The following is a 13,998-nucleotide window of genomic DNA, read 5'->3' on the forward strand; positions in this document are numbered from 1 at the left end:
GTCCATGTGGCTTTTCCTCATGGATGTCTTGCAGGAAGTGAGCCTTGCCAGCTAAAGTAGGGAACTGGCTAAGGCAGCTGCACCCTAGTCCGACCATCAGAAAGCAAGAGACCCAAGAACTAGAAAGGTGAGGATCACCGACCCATGTATTTCTCTGCCCTTCAATTAACCTCACATGTATTTATCGGCCAGGTTGGCACAATAAACTAATTACCTCACCCTCTTTTGGAGACTCTCTATTGACAAGGCTCAGTCCCTGTGAGACTTCCCTGAGGAGAAGCCACATGGACCTAATCTGGTGCATCCCTGGGTACGGGAGAAGCCAGGTGTAGACTCCTGCCAATGCTGAGATGCTTACAATGCCATTGAACCCAGAAGACTTCCAACCCACTGGCCTGTGATCTTCCTGTATTCAGCATCATTGCATGTGTTTCAGGCTAATATGGGCTAATATTGGACTTATGGACTTGATCTGGACTGGGCTAGGATGTTTCCTCAATATTAACTACTCTTGTATATAAACCTCTTTCTTATTCACATGAGTCTCTATGAATTTGTTTCTGTAGTCTACCCAGACTAACACAGTCTGCCAACAGCACTCTCAGCAAGCCTTTTCGAATGCAAATATCTTGAGCACTAGATGGGGCTTACCCTTTTTTTCTCTTTTTTCTCCCATTATTTTATTGAGGGCTCTTACAGCTCTTATAACATTCCATACTTCAATTGCATCAAGCATGTTTGTACATATGTTGCCATCATCATTTCCAAGACATTTTCTGCTTGAATTCTTGATATAAGCTCCTCTTTTTCCCCTGCCCTCTCCCACACTCCTGTATCTTTGATCAGTTATATATTGTTATTGTTATTTCATAGTTTACACTGTCTTCTGTCTCCCTTCACCCACATTTCTGTCATCCATCTCCCTTGCGGGGTGGGGTGCTATATATCCAATCTTATGATGGGTTCCCCTTTTCTCACCCTTCCCCCTCCCTGACTATCGCGGGCCCCCCGCCCCCCATGATATTGCTACTTCCATTATTGTTCCTAAGGGGTTTATTTTTTCCTGAAATTCCTGTGTCAGGAGCTCTTATCTGTACCGAGGTGTGTTCTCCAGTCTAGCCAGATTTGTAAGTTAGAAACGGGCCATGCTAGTGGCGTAAGGGGGAGGAAGTAGTCAGGAACTAGAGGAATGATGTGTCATTCATTGGTGCTATACTACAACTTGATTGAACCATCCTTTCCTTATACTACTTCAGTGGGGTGATATCCAATTATCTACAGATGAGCTTTGGGTCTCCATTCCAACCTGCCTCTTTCGCATCGATATGGTTGTTTGTTTTGGATCTTGTGATACCTGTTGCCTGATCCCGTTGACAGCTCATGATCACACAGGCTGGTGTGCTTTTTCCATGTGGGCTTATTTGGTTCCCAACTAGATGGTACTTGGTTGATTTCAAGCCTTTAAGACCCCAGACTCTCTATCTTTTGATAGCCGAGCACCATCAAAAGAAGAAATTCATCACATTTGCGTATGCACCCATTTTTGTCTTCAGTGTTTGTGTCAGGAAGGTGAGTATCAAAGAGTGCCAGGTTGTCAGAACAAAGTGTTCTTCAGTTAAGGGAAGCCTTAAATAGAGGCCCAAAGTCTCTCTGCTATCAATACTTATCATATAAATATATGTGCATTGGCCTCTATCCCTCTCATTATAAATTAATATATTTACATATATACATGTCTATAGCTATAACTCTATAAATAGCTTTTGCCTCCTATTTCTTTCCTCTATTTCCTTTTACCTTCCTCCTATCCCACTCTCATGCTAACCCTCCATTCAGCTCTTAGTATTTCCTCTCAGATACATTGCTCTTTATCAAGTCTCACCTAGCATTAAATGCCCTCCTCACTATCAATTTTAGATCTCTTGTTGTTCCCTTATACCTGACATCATTGCCTCCCTCTTCCTCTCTCCACCTCCTCCTCTCCCATGTCCTCTGGAACCATCAGTGCCATAGTTGTCTCCCCAGGATTATTCATCCTTCCTAGCTTATGTAGATAGAGTGAAAGAAAGAGAAAAACAAAAAAACAAACCTAATAAAACAAAGAAAAAAAGGCCATTTGAGCAAATTGAGCGAAAAGATATTGTTCTAATTTAGAGAGATAGTTTGACACTTTCACAGAAAATGAAAGAGCTGTGGTGGTGGAGTAGTTAAGTGTTGGGCTGTTAAGTGCAAGGTCAGCAGTTTGAAAGAACTCGCTCTTCTGCAGCAGAAAGGGAGGCTTCCTACTCCCTGGAGTATTTATACCCAGGCAAAAAAGGTTGCTATGAATCAACCTTAATCTGATGGCAAAAAAGCTGGTGTTTGGTTCATCGCATAAAACATAACTATTTAACATTAGATTCTACACATATGAGATAAACTACACATAAGAGAAGCAGTACAAAGATGTTTCATCTATAACAAGTCCCCTTCTTTGATAGTGTATTCATCAATTTGGTCAGGCTATGGCCCCTAGATGTTTGGCTAAATACTAGACAAATACCTATAGTGGAGTAGTTGAACATGATTCAATCCGTTGTTTTAGAGAGGACAGATTATTTTTCAAAATAATTTGATATAATGCAATTACCTTGCACATAATGTTCAAGTAGCAATTCCTGGGTGACACAATACTTAAACACTTCACCACTAACTGAGAGATTGACAATTCAAGCCCACCTAGAAGCAAAGAAGGTCCAGATGATTTGCTTCTGAAAGATTACAACCTTGAAAATCTAAGAAGTACATTTCTACTCTGCACACATGGGTTCCCATATTTTCCATCCACTGGATTAGGTGATAGAAATGTTTTTCACTCACTAAATCACCAAGGTCAGTGGGTTAGACCCACATGATGGCACCAATGAAGAAATGTCTGGTGATTTATTTCTGTGATAGACTTCAGAAAAGAAAATTAAGCATATGGAACTCTTCTACCATGAGTTCACTATGAATCAGAATTAACAGTTACTGGTTTCTTTTTTTTTTTAATTATAATGTAATATAATCTCTTTTCATAATGCAATTCAGTGTCATGTAATCAACCAGCTAAGATCATAACAGTGCAGGATGGATTCTAAACCTAGTAACCTTTAAGTTATTAAACAAAAGTCACCAGAATAGACTCAGACACATCTGAGTACAAACATAAGAAAGTAGGAGAGAGACTGAAAGAAAAAAAAAAGAATTAATACAACCATAATTCTGGTTTGGATTTTAATCTCCAGAAATAAGGAAATCTTCAATTATGATCTTTACATTACAGAAATATTACTTAATTAAGATATCTTCCAAAAAGGACATGAATGATGTTAGATGATCAAAATTAAGAAAACTTTCCAGTACGCAGAGGTTTAGTCTGTTAAGCCCTAAGCATATGGACCTCTTGATGAGCTCTCTCACCGAATTCCCTGTCTCTTCATCTGGCTGCTGTCACAGGTCCCTATTTCTACAGAGGCGAAGGCAGATTTTCCATCAGCACGTATTAAGTAGCAATAGGGGGAAAACTGAATGTGCCACGTGTTTCTAAATAAATTATACTATCCTAGTTTATTTCTTGATGAGTTGGAATTGAGTGGGTAGCAGTGAATTTGGTTTTTGGAGTTTATGCAAGATTCTGTTTGAAGTGCACCAACTAAAGAATTGTTTGTATCCTCTAGACCCCAAGATCACATCACAAAACAAGCCAACAACCAATACATGTAGGCCCCGCTTCTGTGTCTAACCAATGAGCTCTGTGTTTGCCACTTTTCTGTTTTACCTGTGACGTGCACGTGTTTGCTTCAGTAACTGAACAGGGCCACAGTAATGAGAGGCAAGGGAAGAAAATGAAGGAGAGAGAGGTGTCCACCCTCTCTGCTAAGAGCAGACAGGCAGAGGTAGATGCTTGGGAAGGCTTGGGAGGGCCTGCCCTAATTTGCTCCTCAGCCATAGCATGTGCCTTCCACATCTGACTAGCGAGACTGGTACTTCCAGAGAATACCAGCACGTCAGAAAAGGCAGGTTTTATTGCTCTATATGCCTAATTTTATTTTATGTTTTAATTGGCTCAGAGACTGTGCTTCCCAATGCAAAAAACAAACAAACATCATTTTGTACCTGCAATTCTAATATAAAAGTCTCCAGCTCTGATCACTGATTATTTTTCCCCACTTAATCAACAATTGCCGATATCAAGATCTTATTTGGGGGGGGTGGGGGATGTATAGTCAGTATTTTTCTCCTTCTTTGTGTCATTGTTCTTTCGAATGATGTCATTTGTAGTGCTTTAAAGTGTTTCTTCTGTAAAATTCGACTAAGGTGCCTTGAAAACAGAAAAAGCAAATTTGAGGTTGTCATGATTTCAATACTCTGATTGAAAACAAGACCCACATGAAATTATTGAATTTAATAAGTGAATATCGAGAATAATTTTAAGGAAAGTGTGTAGACTCAGTAAATAGAGAAATGTGTTCTCTAAGACACATTTGTAATTTCTTCAATTTAATTTATTCTAAGAAACATTTACACTCCTTTAATATCTGTGCCAAGGAATTTATATACTTATGAGTGAGATGATACCATCAAGCACACTTCAGTTTTAAAAGTGTCTACCCCTACTATACAGACACAGTTGTCGAAACAGACTGGTACTAGTACAGTGACAGACATATAGACCAATGGATCAGGACAGAAAACCCAGAAATAAAAATATTCTCATACAGACAATCGGTTTTTGACAAAGGCTCAATAAGCATTAAGTGGGTAGGGAATGAACTCAACAATAAATTGTGCTGGAAAAAACTGGATATCCATCTAGAGAAGAATTAATACTCATACTTCACCTCATTCACAAAAACAAAATCAAGGGATCAAATACCTAATGTGCAAATCAAAGCTATCAGGATCATCAATCAGAAAAATTAGAACCAACCTCAGTGTCCTAGTACAGGGTACAAACAGGCTAATAAATAGGAGGGATTACCCCAAACTATCATATTTTTTTTCAAAACTATTTACTTAATTTTATTTTTCTCTTACACAACAACCTTATCACTGACAAAGTACTCTCCATTACAGTTAATACATTTGTCAAATCTGTGATTCCAGTTTTGTGATTACACTTAATACATTTGTCAAATCTGTGATTCCAGTTTTGTGATTACACTTAATACATTTATCAAGTCTGTGATTCCAGTTTTGGAAGCATTTTTCAAACTCACCGGTTTGGATGACTGACAGCACCTCCCTCGGTTTTTTTGGTTTGTTTGTTTGTTTCCACCTCTTCTGCATAATCAAATTGCTGGTCTTTCATGTCCCTCTTCATGCACAGAAGTAAAAGAAATCACACGGAGCGAGGTCAGTGGAGTAAGGAGGCTGGGACAAGAGAGGCTAGCTGTGTTTTGCCTGGAAACCATGAAGCCCCTCATCACATGGGAGCATCTGGAAGATGTTCTGCTGAGTGAAGTTAGTCAATCACAAAAAAGACAGATACTGTATGAGTCCACTGATGCAGGAGCAAGCAACAGGACAGGCACAAGCTCAAGCTTGCAGGTTCTGCAGTCTGCTGAGCAGGGTGGCCAGAAAACATCCTCTCTAGGTGTGTATCTTGAAGGTCTCATTGCCAGAGGGTCCCTGGCATCAGCTAGGACCAAATGGGTAAGGACAGGGAAGAGAATGCTGTCTACTGAGCAGCAGCCATGCAAAGTTATCACTAGGTGGCCCAAACAGGTAGACATCCCTATTAGAGAGAGGAGAGATCCTTATGTAAAGTCAAGACAGGGGAATGGAAAGGGAGCAGACACATCTGGGGAGTACAGATGCATGACTGTAGGTAGGAAAAGTGGAAGGACTAACTTCCAAGGGGGGGATGACTAAAGAGACTTTTAAAGAGCCTCTGTGGGCAGGATCGCTGAGAATGTGAATGGAATAAGCCACATTGTCCTGAGTTTCTGGGCATATCCTAGGGACGCAGATCAAGTGCTATAGAACACAAGAGCATTGAATCCTGGAATTTCAAAGCACACAACAGTTCCAAAGGCTGTTTCCTCCCACCTGCCCACTCCCCACTATCATGATCCCAATTCTAGCTTGCAAGTCTGGCTAGACAAGAGGATGTACACTGATACAGATAGGAACCAGAAAAACAAGGAATCAAGGGCAGATGATCCCTTCAGGACCAGTTGTGTGACAGAAGATACTCAGAGGGTGGAGGGAGGATGGGTTGGAAATGGGGAACCGATTACAAGGATCTATATATAACCTCCTCCCTGGGGATGGGCAAGAGAAAAGTGGGTGAAGGTAGACATAGGGCAGTGGAAGATATGACAAAATAATAACAATTCATAAATTATCAAGGGTTCATGAGGTAGAAGGGAGTGGGGAGGGAGGGGGAAATGAGGAGCTGACATCAAGGGCTCAAGTAGAATGCAAATTTTTTGAGAATGATGAAGGCAATGAATGTACAAATGTGCTTTACACAATTGATGCATGTATGGATTGTGATAAGAGTTGTATAAGCCCCAACAAAATTATTTTTTTTTTAAATCTGATGTGGAAACTCCACTAAGTGAACTTGACTCTATATCAAACACACTTGAAAAATGAGGATTTTAGACTGAAAATTCATAGTGTTTTAAGAAGCAAACGACAGCTATACCAAGATTATGGAACTGCTGGTAGGGAGGCAATCATCGACAACTATACCAATGTCCTGTATACTCTATGAAGATATATATTATCCGGGCAAACCTATGACTGACATTCTCAGTGAATATTATTGTAAAATTTCCCTGACAATCAACTTTGATTTTTGTTTGTGGCAGTTACATCTGTCAACTTGAGGAAGGGGTGGAGTTTGGCCTGTCAATCAGGTTACAGCTTGATGACCTCATTTGGAGGTGCTATGGAGATAAATAGCTCACCGGAGGCGGAACATTCCTGTTGACAAGCCACATGGAGCTACGCTGATGCAGCCAGCAGTGGAGCTGGAGGAGCCATGTGGAGACTCCTGCCAGCACTGAGCTGCTTCCACTGCCACTGGATCCACAAGACTTTCCACCCACTGGCTTGTTATCTTCCTGCATTCAGTGTCATTGCATGTGTTGTCTGAGTCTGAAGAGGAATTTATAGATTGATATCAGGTATATGGACTAATATCATAACTTGAGCTGGACTGGGTTGGGATGTTTACTTAATATACCTCTTTTTTATACACATATGAGTCTCCCTGGATTTGTTTCTCTTGGCTACCTGGACTAACACATTGTTGTAAATAGCATGTAACTACAAAAGGATTGACTCTATGTATGTGAATAATTCAAGTGTTGTGATGTGGAGCTAACGTAAATTATCCCATTACCCTGTTTTCAACAGTGCTTTAAAAAACATGTGCTAGTAGCTAACAGAAGGTCTCCATGCCCTAGGAGAATAATCGACAAGACTCTCTACCGTAAATTAACAAGGAGGTCTCTAAAGGGAGCCACAGGCAGATAAAAAAATCATAGAATCAAGAATGGGTTTTAGACTTGCACTCTGGTAGCCATTGTCTAATACTGCTTGATGTGATTGAACTGTGGAATGATATGATATATGTATTAACTCCTAATTAATAATAAAATTAAATTAAATTTACAAGTTCATACATCATAGCCCTGCTTGGTACTCACGCTCAGGAAGGGGGAACAGATGCAAAGTGTGGTGAAGAAATCAGATGGTGCCCAGCTATCAGATAAAAAGTGCCTGGGGTCTTAAAGGATTGCTTCCAAACAAGCAGCCAGGTAAGTAAGATGTTAACTAAGTCCACATGGAAGAAGCACACCAACGTCGGTGACCTAAGGATTTTAAGTCATATAATCTGAAGCCAAAAAATGGAATAGTATCAGAGCCTAAATTGTGCAGTTCTGATTTGCAGAAGAATGACATGTGGAAGCCTAAGATGCATTTGTGAGATCTACATAGGAAATAAGGCTCTGACGATTTTCCTCTCTCCATAATAGAAAGAGGGGAGAAACTGGTTACCAAACAGTGCACTGGAGAGAGGACTACAGGTGATCAAAGTGATAAACCAGACTTGAATTGTCAATTGATCCCCCCTCTGATGCATGTTGGACTTGATCTAGTTTTCAGCATTTTCTGTATTTTTGTGTTTCTTCATATTGGGGTTTATCTCATATGTGCTTTGTCATTGGGGGTGTACAGTGGTGGTGATAAAAGGGAGGGGTGGGGGAAGGGGTTAAAAGGGAGCTGATGTCAAGGAGTTCAAGAAGAGAGAGAATGTTTTGAAACTTATTGTAGTACCAATTGCAAAATACTAGTTAATATGATTGAGCTATGGACTTATATATGTGTTAGATTCCAATAAAATGTTTTTTTGGGGAAAACAGTGTCTACAGATACATGATGGTAGTAGGCTGTTAATATATATAGATAGACAGAGGCATAGTAGGTAGATGGGAGGAAAAATATACAGTGATATATTACCAAATATACGAAACCCAAATCCACTACGTTTGAGTAAATTCTGACTTATTGTGACCTGAAGCTATATAGGACTTGGGAGGCTGTAAATCTCTATGGGAACAGAAGACAGCCTCATCATTTTCCCAAGCAGCAGCTGGTGTGCTTATGTCAGTGAACCCTGAGGTTAGCGGGCCAAATCATAACCTAGCACACCGCCAGGTGTAAACAAGAATCAAAAGAAAACACTTTTTGATACGGAAGCCAGCAAGTGTTTCTTTTCAGAAAAGAAGTTATGCAAACACGAGAGAGCAGCAAAAGAACATACACTAAAGACTATCAGCCACTTCAAACCAATAACTCGGTTTGACCTTCAATAAAACAGAGCAAGAATGAGAATGAAAGCATGTGAAATAAAAGGAACACCTTCCTTTGAGGAATTGTGCTGTTTCTTTCAAGGCACAGGGTTTTTTTTTTTTGGCAAAATGCATTGTATATCATAATGTTAGTATAATAAAAGATTCTATAGAAATTCTATATAGTCAAGAATATGCAATTAGAGACAAACAATAAAAGTGATCGTAATGTGATGTCATGTAAGAATACATGAAGCCAGACTTGTACACCTGACTGTAATTACATATCTAACACCTGAGGAAATGAAAGTTGATTACTGATAAACAGATGCTAATTTTGAAGCCTTCAAACTCAAATACATTACATTCAGTACATAACAAAATATGATATGTACATGATGATAGCAAGTACTGCATACTATAAATTAAAAGAACAAAACTTATAATGCTTTAAAGATTAGTCCTAAAATGTCACATAAATAGGTCAAAGAATCAAAAAAACAAGAATTAAAATATGTGAGGGTTTAGCATTTTTAGATATTTAAATTTAACTTTAAAATGCTCAAAACTAACAACAATCTCATAGCTACAAGACATGATGTCAATGTAGTTTATTTTGCACTGTTAATTTTAACTACATATTTGTTCACAAAACTGTTCTGAATCTTTATAAGCATATGTTCAGCTAAAATATCAGATTAACAATTTCTAGAAAGTGCAGATTCCATCTGTAACTGAAGTTCTTATAAGTCATGTCAAAATTGATGGAAATGATTTTATAGTAATTATATAAAAGAAAAATGGAAAATTCCATATGCATTCAAGAAAATATAAACTCCAAGTTTCCTTCTTTTGACTCATGCAGCAAAGTCACTTCCTAGTTTCAGCAAACCCTCTCGAGGGCTCTGGTGTTTCCGGCTAGATACACTGACACACTTTTCATCCTTGGGATAAGACCTGCAGTTGAGGTGTGACTCTGCATCTTTACATCATTACATTATGCAGATGAACTTTCAGAATACTAACTAGAACTTTTACTCCTTGAACACCTGTATTAAAATCTTCCTATTTGTATCAGAAAGGGAAGCTCCTGCACTTTTGTTTTTTGTAAAAAGAAGAAACTTCTACATTCTAATAACCTGGAGAAAGTCCAGAAAGTATGTTGCTGGGGAAATTTGACTGGGTAGATGTAGAAATGTTTGCCTTATAATTAAGTCAAAGGAAGAAAAAGTTGATCTCTTCCTCACTGATTGACTATCTCGTTATACAGTATTTAACATTTTTGACGATACTAAACACTTATCTTAATGTTTTACACGTTAATCATGCCAGTAATGAATGCAAAGGAGCAAGACAAGTGTTATCATCACTGGCTGTCAACTTGGCCATGAGTCATAGCAGTTTAACAGTTATGTAATGATGTCATTTAACAGTTCTGTAGTGATATTCTCCATTTTCACATGAAACTGATTTCTCATAACTACGTGTTATGTCAATAAGTAAGTGGTGTAGTATTAAAAATTATGCTTCATTCCTCTAGTACCCCAAATGTCAATACTTATAAAGTGTCAGAAGATATCCTGCAAGTAAAGGAGGATGCTTTCCCAGAGGCAACCAAATGCCAAGCAAAAAATTGAAGGCACAAAGACATGTATTTTTGAGAATTCTGGAGAACAAATTTTAAAGCCTTTTCACATTTTGTCCTTGGGCAACCCTATGTCCGCAGAATGATCCATGACCCAGTCCTGCTCCATCCTCACGCTGCCTCTTACGTTTGAGTCCACTGTTGCAGCTGCTGTGTCGATCCATCTCTTTGAGGATCTTCCTATTTTTGCAAACCTGTATTTTTCTGTATCTACCATGGTGTTCTTTTTCTACATCCTTTTATTTCATGGCACCGTGTCCAAAATTCCTGAGATGATGCTTCATCATCCTTGTTTCTAAGGAGCATCATTTATTTTTTCTTAATATTACAGTTTTATTGGTACATAGTTCACAAATCATACAATTCAATAGTTCAAACATCTTAAGAAGAGTCGCGTAATCATAATCACAATCAATTTTAGAACATTTTCTTCATTCACATACTATTAGTAGCTTCTCATTTCCCCCCAAACTCCTCTCAAAGAACCAGTTACTGTTTCTATATATTTGATTTACCTATCCTGGACTAACAACAACAAAAATAGCAACAAAGCAAAACAGAAAAGCCTCACTCAAAAAAAGAAAGTAGAAAATATTAAAAACTAGAATAAATTTAAAACAGGTCAAAAGGGAGATCAAATGATATGGGACCAAATTTTCTCCTATCTGCAATAATCCATGTTAGAAAGCATTCTGCATGATAGGCTATTCACATCCTAAGGAGGCTTCTGGTTGTAGTTTCTGAAAGCTGAGTTTATCTGTTCTTCTGATGGGCCATGTTACTTTCAATCATCTCCCTATTACTACAATCCAATGGTATCAATTCTTCAGTGGTCTTTACTCATTATCTAACTCCCACAGGCATACGAGACTATTGAAAACAGTATGACTTGGGTCAGGCACTCCTGGTCCTGAAAGTGACATCTTTTCTCTTTCACATTTAAAAGAGGTCTTGTGCAGCAACTTTGCCCAATACAACATTGGATAACTTCACTTCTGCATCCATGAGCATTGATTGTGGATTCAAGTAAAAAGAAACCTTGCCAACATCGAACTTTTTCCACCTTTATCATTATGTAATCTTTTCGGCTTTCTTCTTCTTCTTTACAGTGCATTGAAACCCGTACTGAATATTAGAGTCTTGCAACTTCATCAATCAGTGCTTCAAGTACTCTTCCCTTGCAGGAAGCAAGATTCTGTCATCTGCATATCACAGATTGTTAATGAAGCTTCCTCCAATATTAATGCTGCATTTTTCTTCATATGGTCCAGCTTCCTGGAATATTTGTTGAGCATACAGTTTGAATAAGTGTGGTGAAATACTGTAATTCTTAAACATATCTTTCCTGATCGTAAGCCATGCAGTATCCCCTTGTGATGTTCAAGTAACTGCCTCTTGGTGTGGGTGTGCACAATTCAACAACCAACTGCCATTCAGACAGTTCCAGCTAGTGGTGACTCTATAGGACACAATAGGAAACGCTCTAGGAATGTGGGAGCATTGTAAATGTTTATGTGTGGAGACAACCTCTTCTTTCTCCACCTTGAGATTAGCTGCCCAATTCATAACCCCTATGCCACCAAAAATTCCCATTCTTCACAATGTTTTCCATTCTGTTGTGCTGCACACAGTTAGATATCTTTGCATAGTGAAGAAAACACTGTCCAACTACACTAATGAATTGCCACAATTAGTGAATCTGCTGGTATTTGAAATACTGGTGACATTGCTTCCAGAGCCACGGAAACATGCAGGCCACCACAGTAAACTGACAGATGAGTGGTGTTTTAAATGATTAGTGCTACATGACAAAATAGTAATGATTTATGAATCATCAAGGGTTCATGAGGGAGGAGGAGCAGGGAGGGAAGGGAAAAAAAGAGGAGCTGATACCAAGAGCTCAAGTGGAAAGCAAATGTTTTAAACATTATGAGGGCAATAATTGTACAAATGTGCTTGAACAAAATGGATTCTATGATGAGGGCAACAAATGTACAAATGTGCTTGACACAGTGGATGTATATATGGATTGTGATAAGAGTTGTACAAGCCCCCAATAAAATGATTAAAAAAAAAGATTAGCACTACATTTATGTCTATTTCTTAAGAGATTAGTGAAGTTTTTTTTTAGCTTAGATGTTTAATAAGATATATTTCCTTTGGGGATAATTATGGTGACAGCAATGGAAACTCAATCTATTGAAAATCTTTCCTTCCAAGATGTCTTTACAAAACAAATAGAAATAAAATCAAACTATATTATTTCTTAGAAGGAAATATCACTTCAAAGAAAATGAAGAGTAGTGCAAAAATAATTGCTTTGTCATTTTTGGAGATACTAGATACTTCATATTCCTTTGTCTATAGCAATACTATATATAACATTTTTTATATTAAATCAAATACAACTCACCAAACCAGTTCATTCTATGAAAGGCAGAAAACCTTCTTTTATCATTTTATTAGGGGCTCATACAATTTTTATCACAATCCATCCATCCATCCATTGTGTCAAGCACATTTGTACATTTGTTGCCATCATCATTCTCAAAACATTTTCTTTCCACTTGAGTCCTTAACGTCAGCTCCTCATTGCCCCCGCTTCCCATCCCCCATGAACCCTTGATAATTTATAAATTATTATTTTTTCATTTATTACAGTGACCGATGTCTCCCTTCACCCACTTTTCTGTTGTCCATCCCCCAGGGAGGTGGTTATACGTACAACATTGTTATCAGTTCCCCTTTTCTCCACCCACATTTACCTTACCCTCCTGGTACTGCTAATGTCATTATTCATCCTGAGGGGTTTATCTGTCCTGTATTCCCTGTGTTTCCAGCTCTTATCTGTATCAGGGTACCTGCTCTGGTCTAGCTGGATTTGTAAGGTAGAATTGGGATCATGATAGTAGGGCAGGGCTGGGGGTGGGGGGGCATTAAAGAACTAGAGGAAAGTTGTATGTTTCATCAGTGCTATATTACACCCTAACTGTCTTGTCTCTTCCCTGCAACCCTTCTGAAGATAATGTCCAGTTGCCTACAGATGGGCTTTGGGTCTCCACTCCACACTTCCCCTCAAAGGCAGTAAATCTAAATGGAAGTTTATAATTTCCTTTTCTTTTAAAGCTATAAAAATAATACTTTATTCATTACATAGATGACACAAACTTGCTTGCTGAAAGTGAGGAAGACTAGAAGCACTTGCTGATGAGGATCAAGCAAGGATTAAAGCCATCAATATGGATTACAAGTCAACGTACAGAAAGCCAAAATTTTCACAACTGGGCCAATAGATACCATCATGATAAATGGTGAACAGATTGAAGTTTTCAAGGATTTTGTTTTGCTTGAATCCACAACTAATGCTCATGGAATCAGGAGTCAAGGGATGAAATGATGAATTGCACTGGGTAAATTTGCTACACAAGATCCCTTTAAAGTATTGAAAAGCAAGGATGTTACTTTGAGGACTAAGGTGCACTTGACCCAAGCCATGGTATTTTCAATCTCTTCATATGCATG

This window comes from Echinops telfairi, unplaced genomic scaffold, assembly GCF_000313985.2.
Source record: "Echinops telfairi isolate 266 unplaced genomic scaffold, ASM31398v2 ScPeMD7_6;HRSCAF=24_1, whole genome shotgun sequence".
NCBI classification, from domain to species: Eukaryota; Metazoa; Chordata; class Mammalia; order Afrosoricida; family Tenrecidae; genus Echinops; species Echinops telfairi.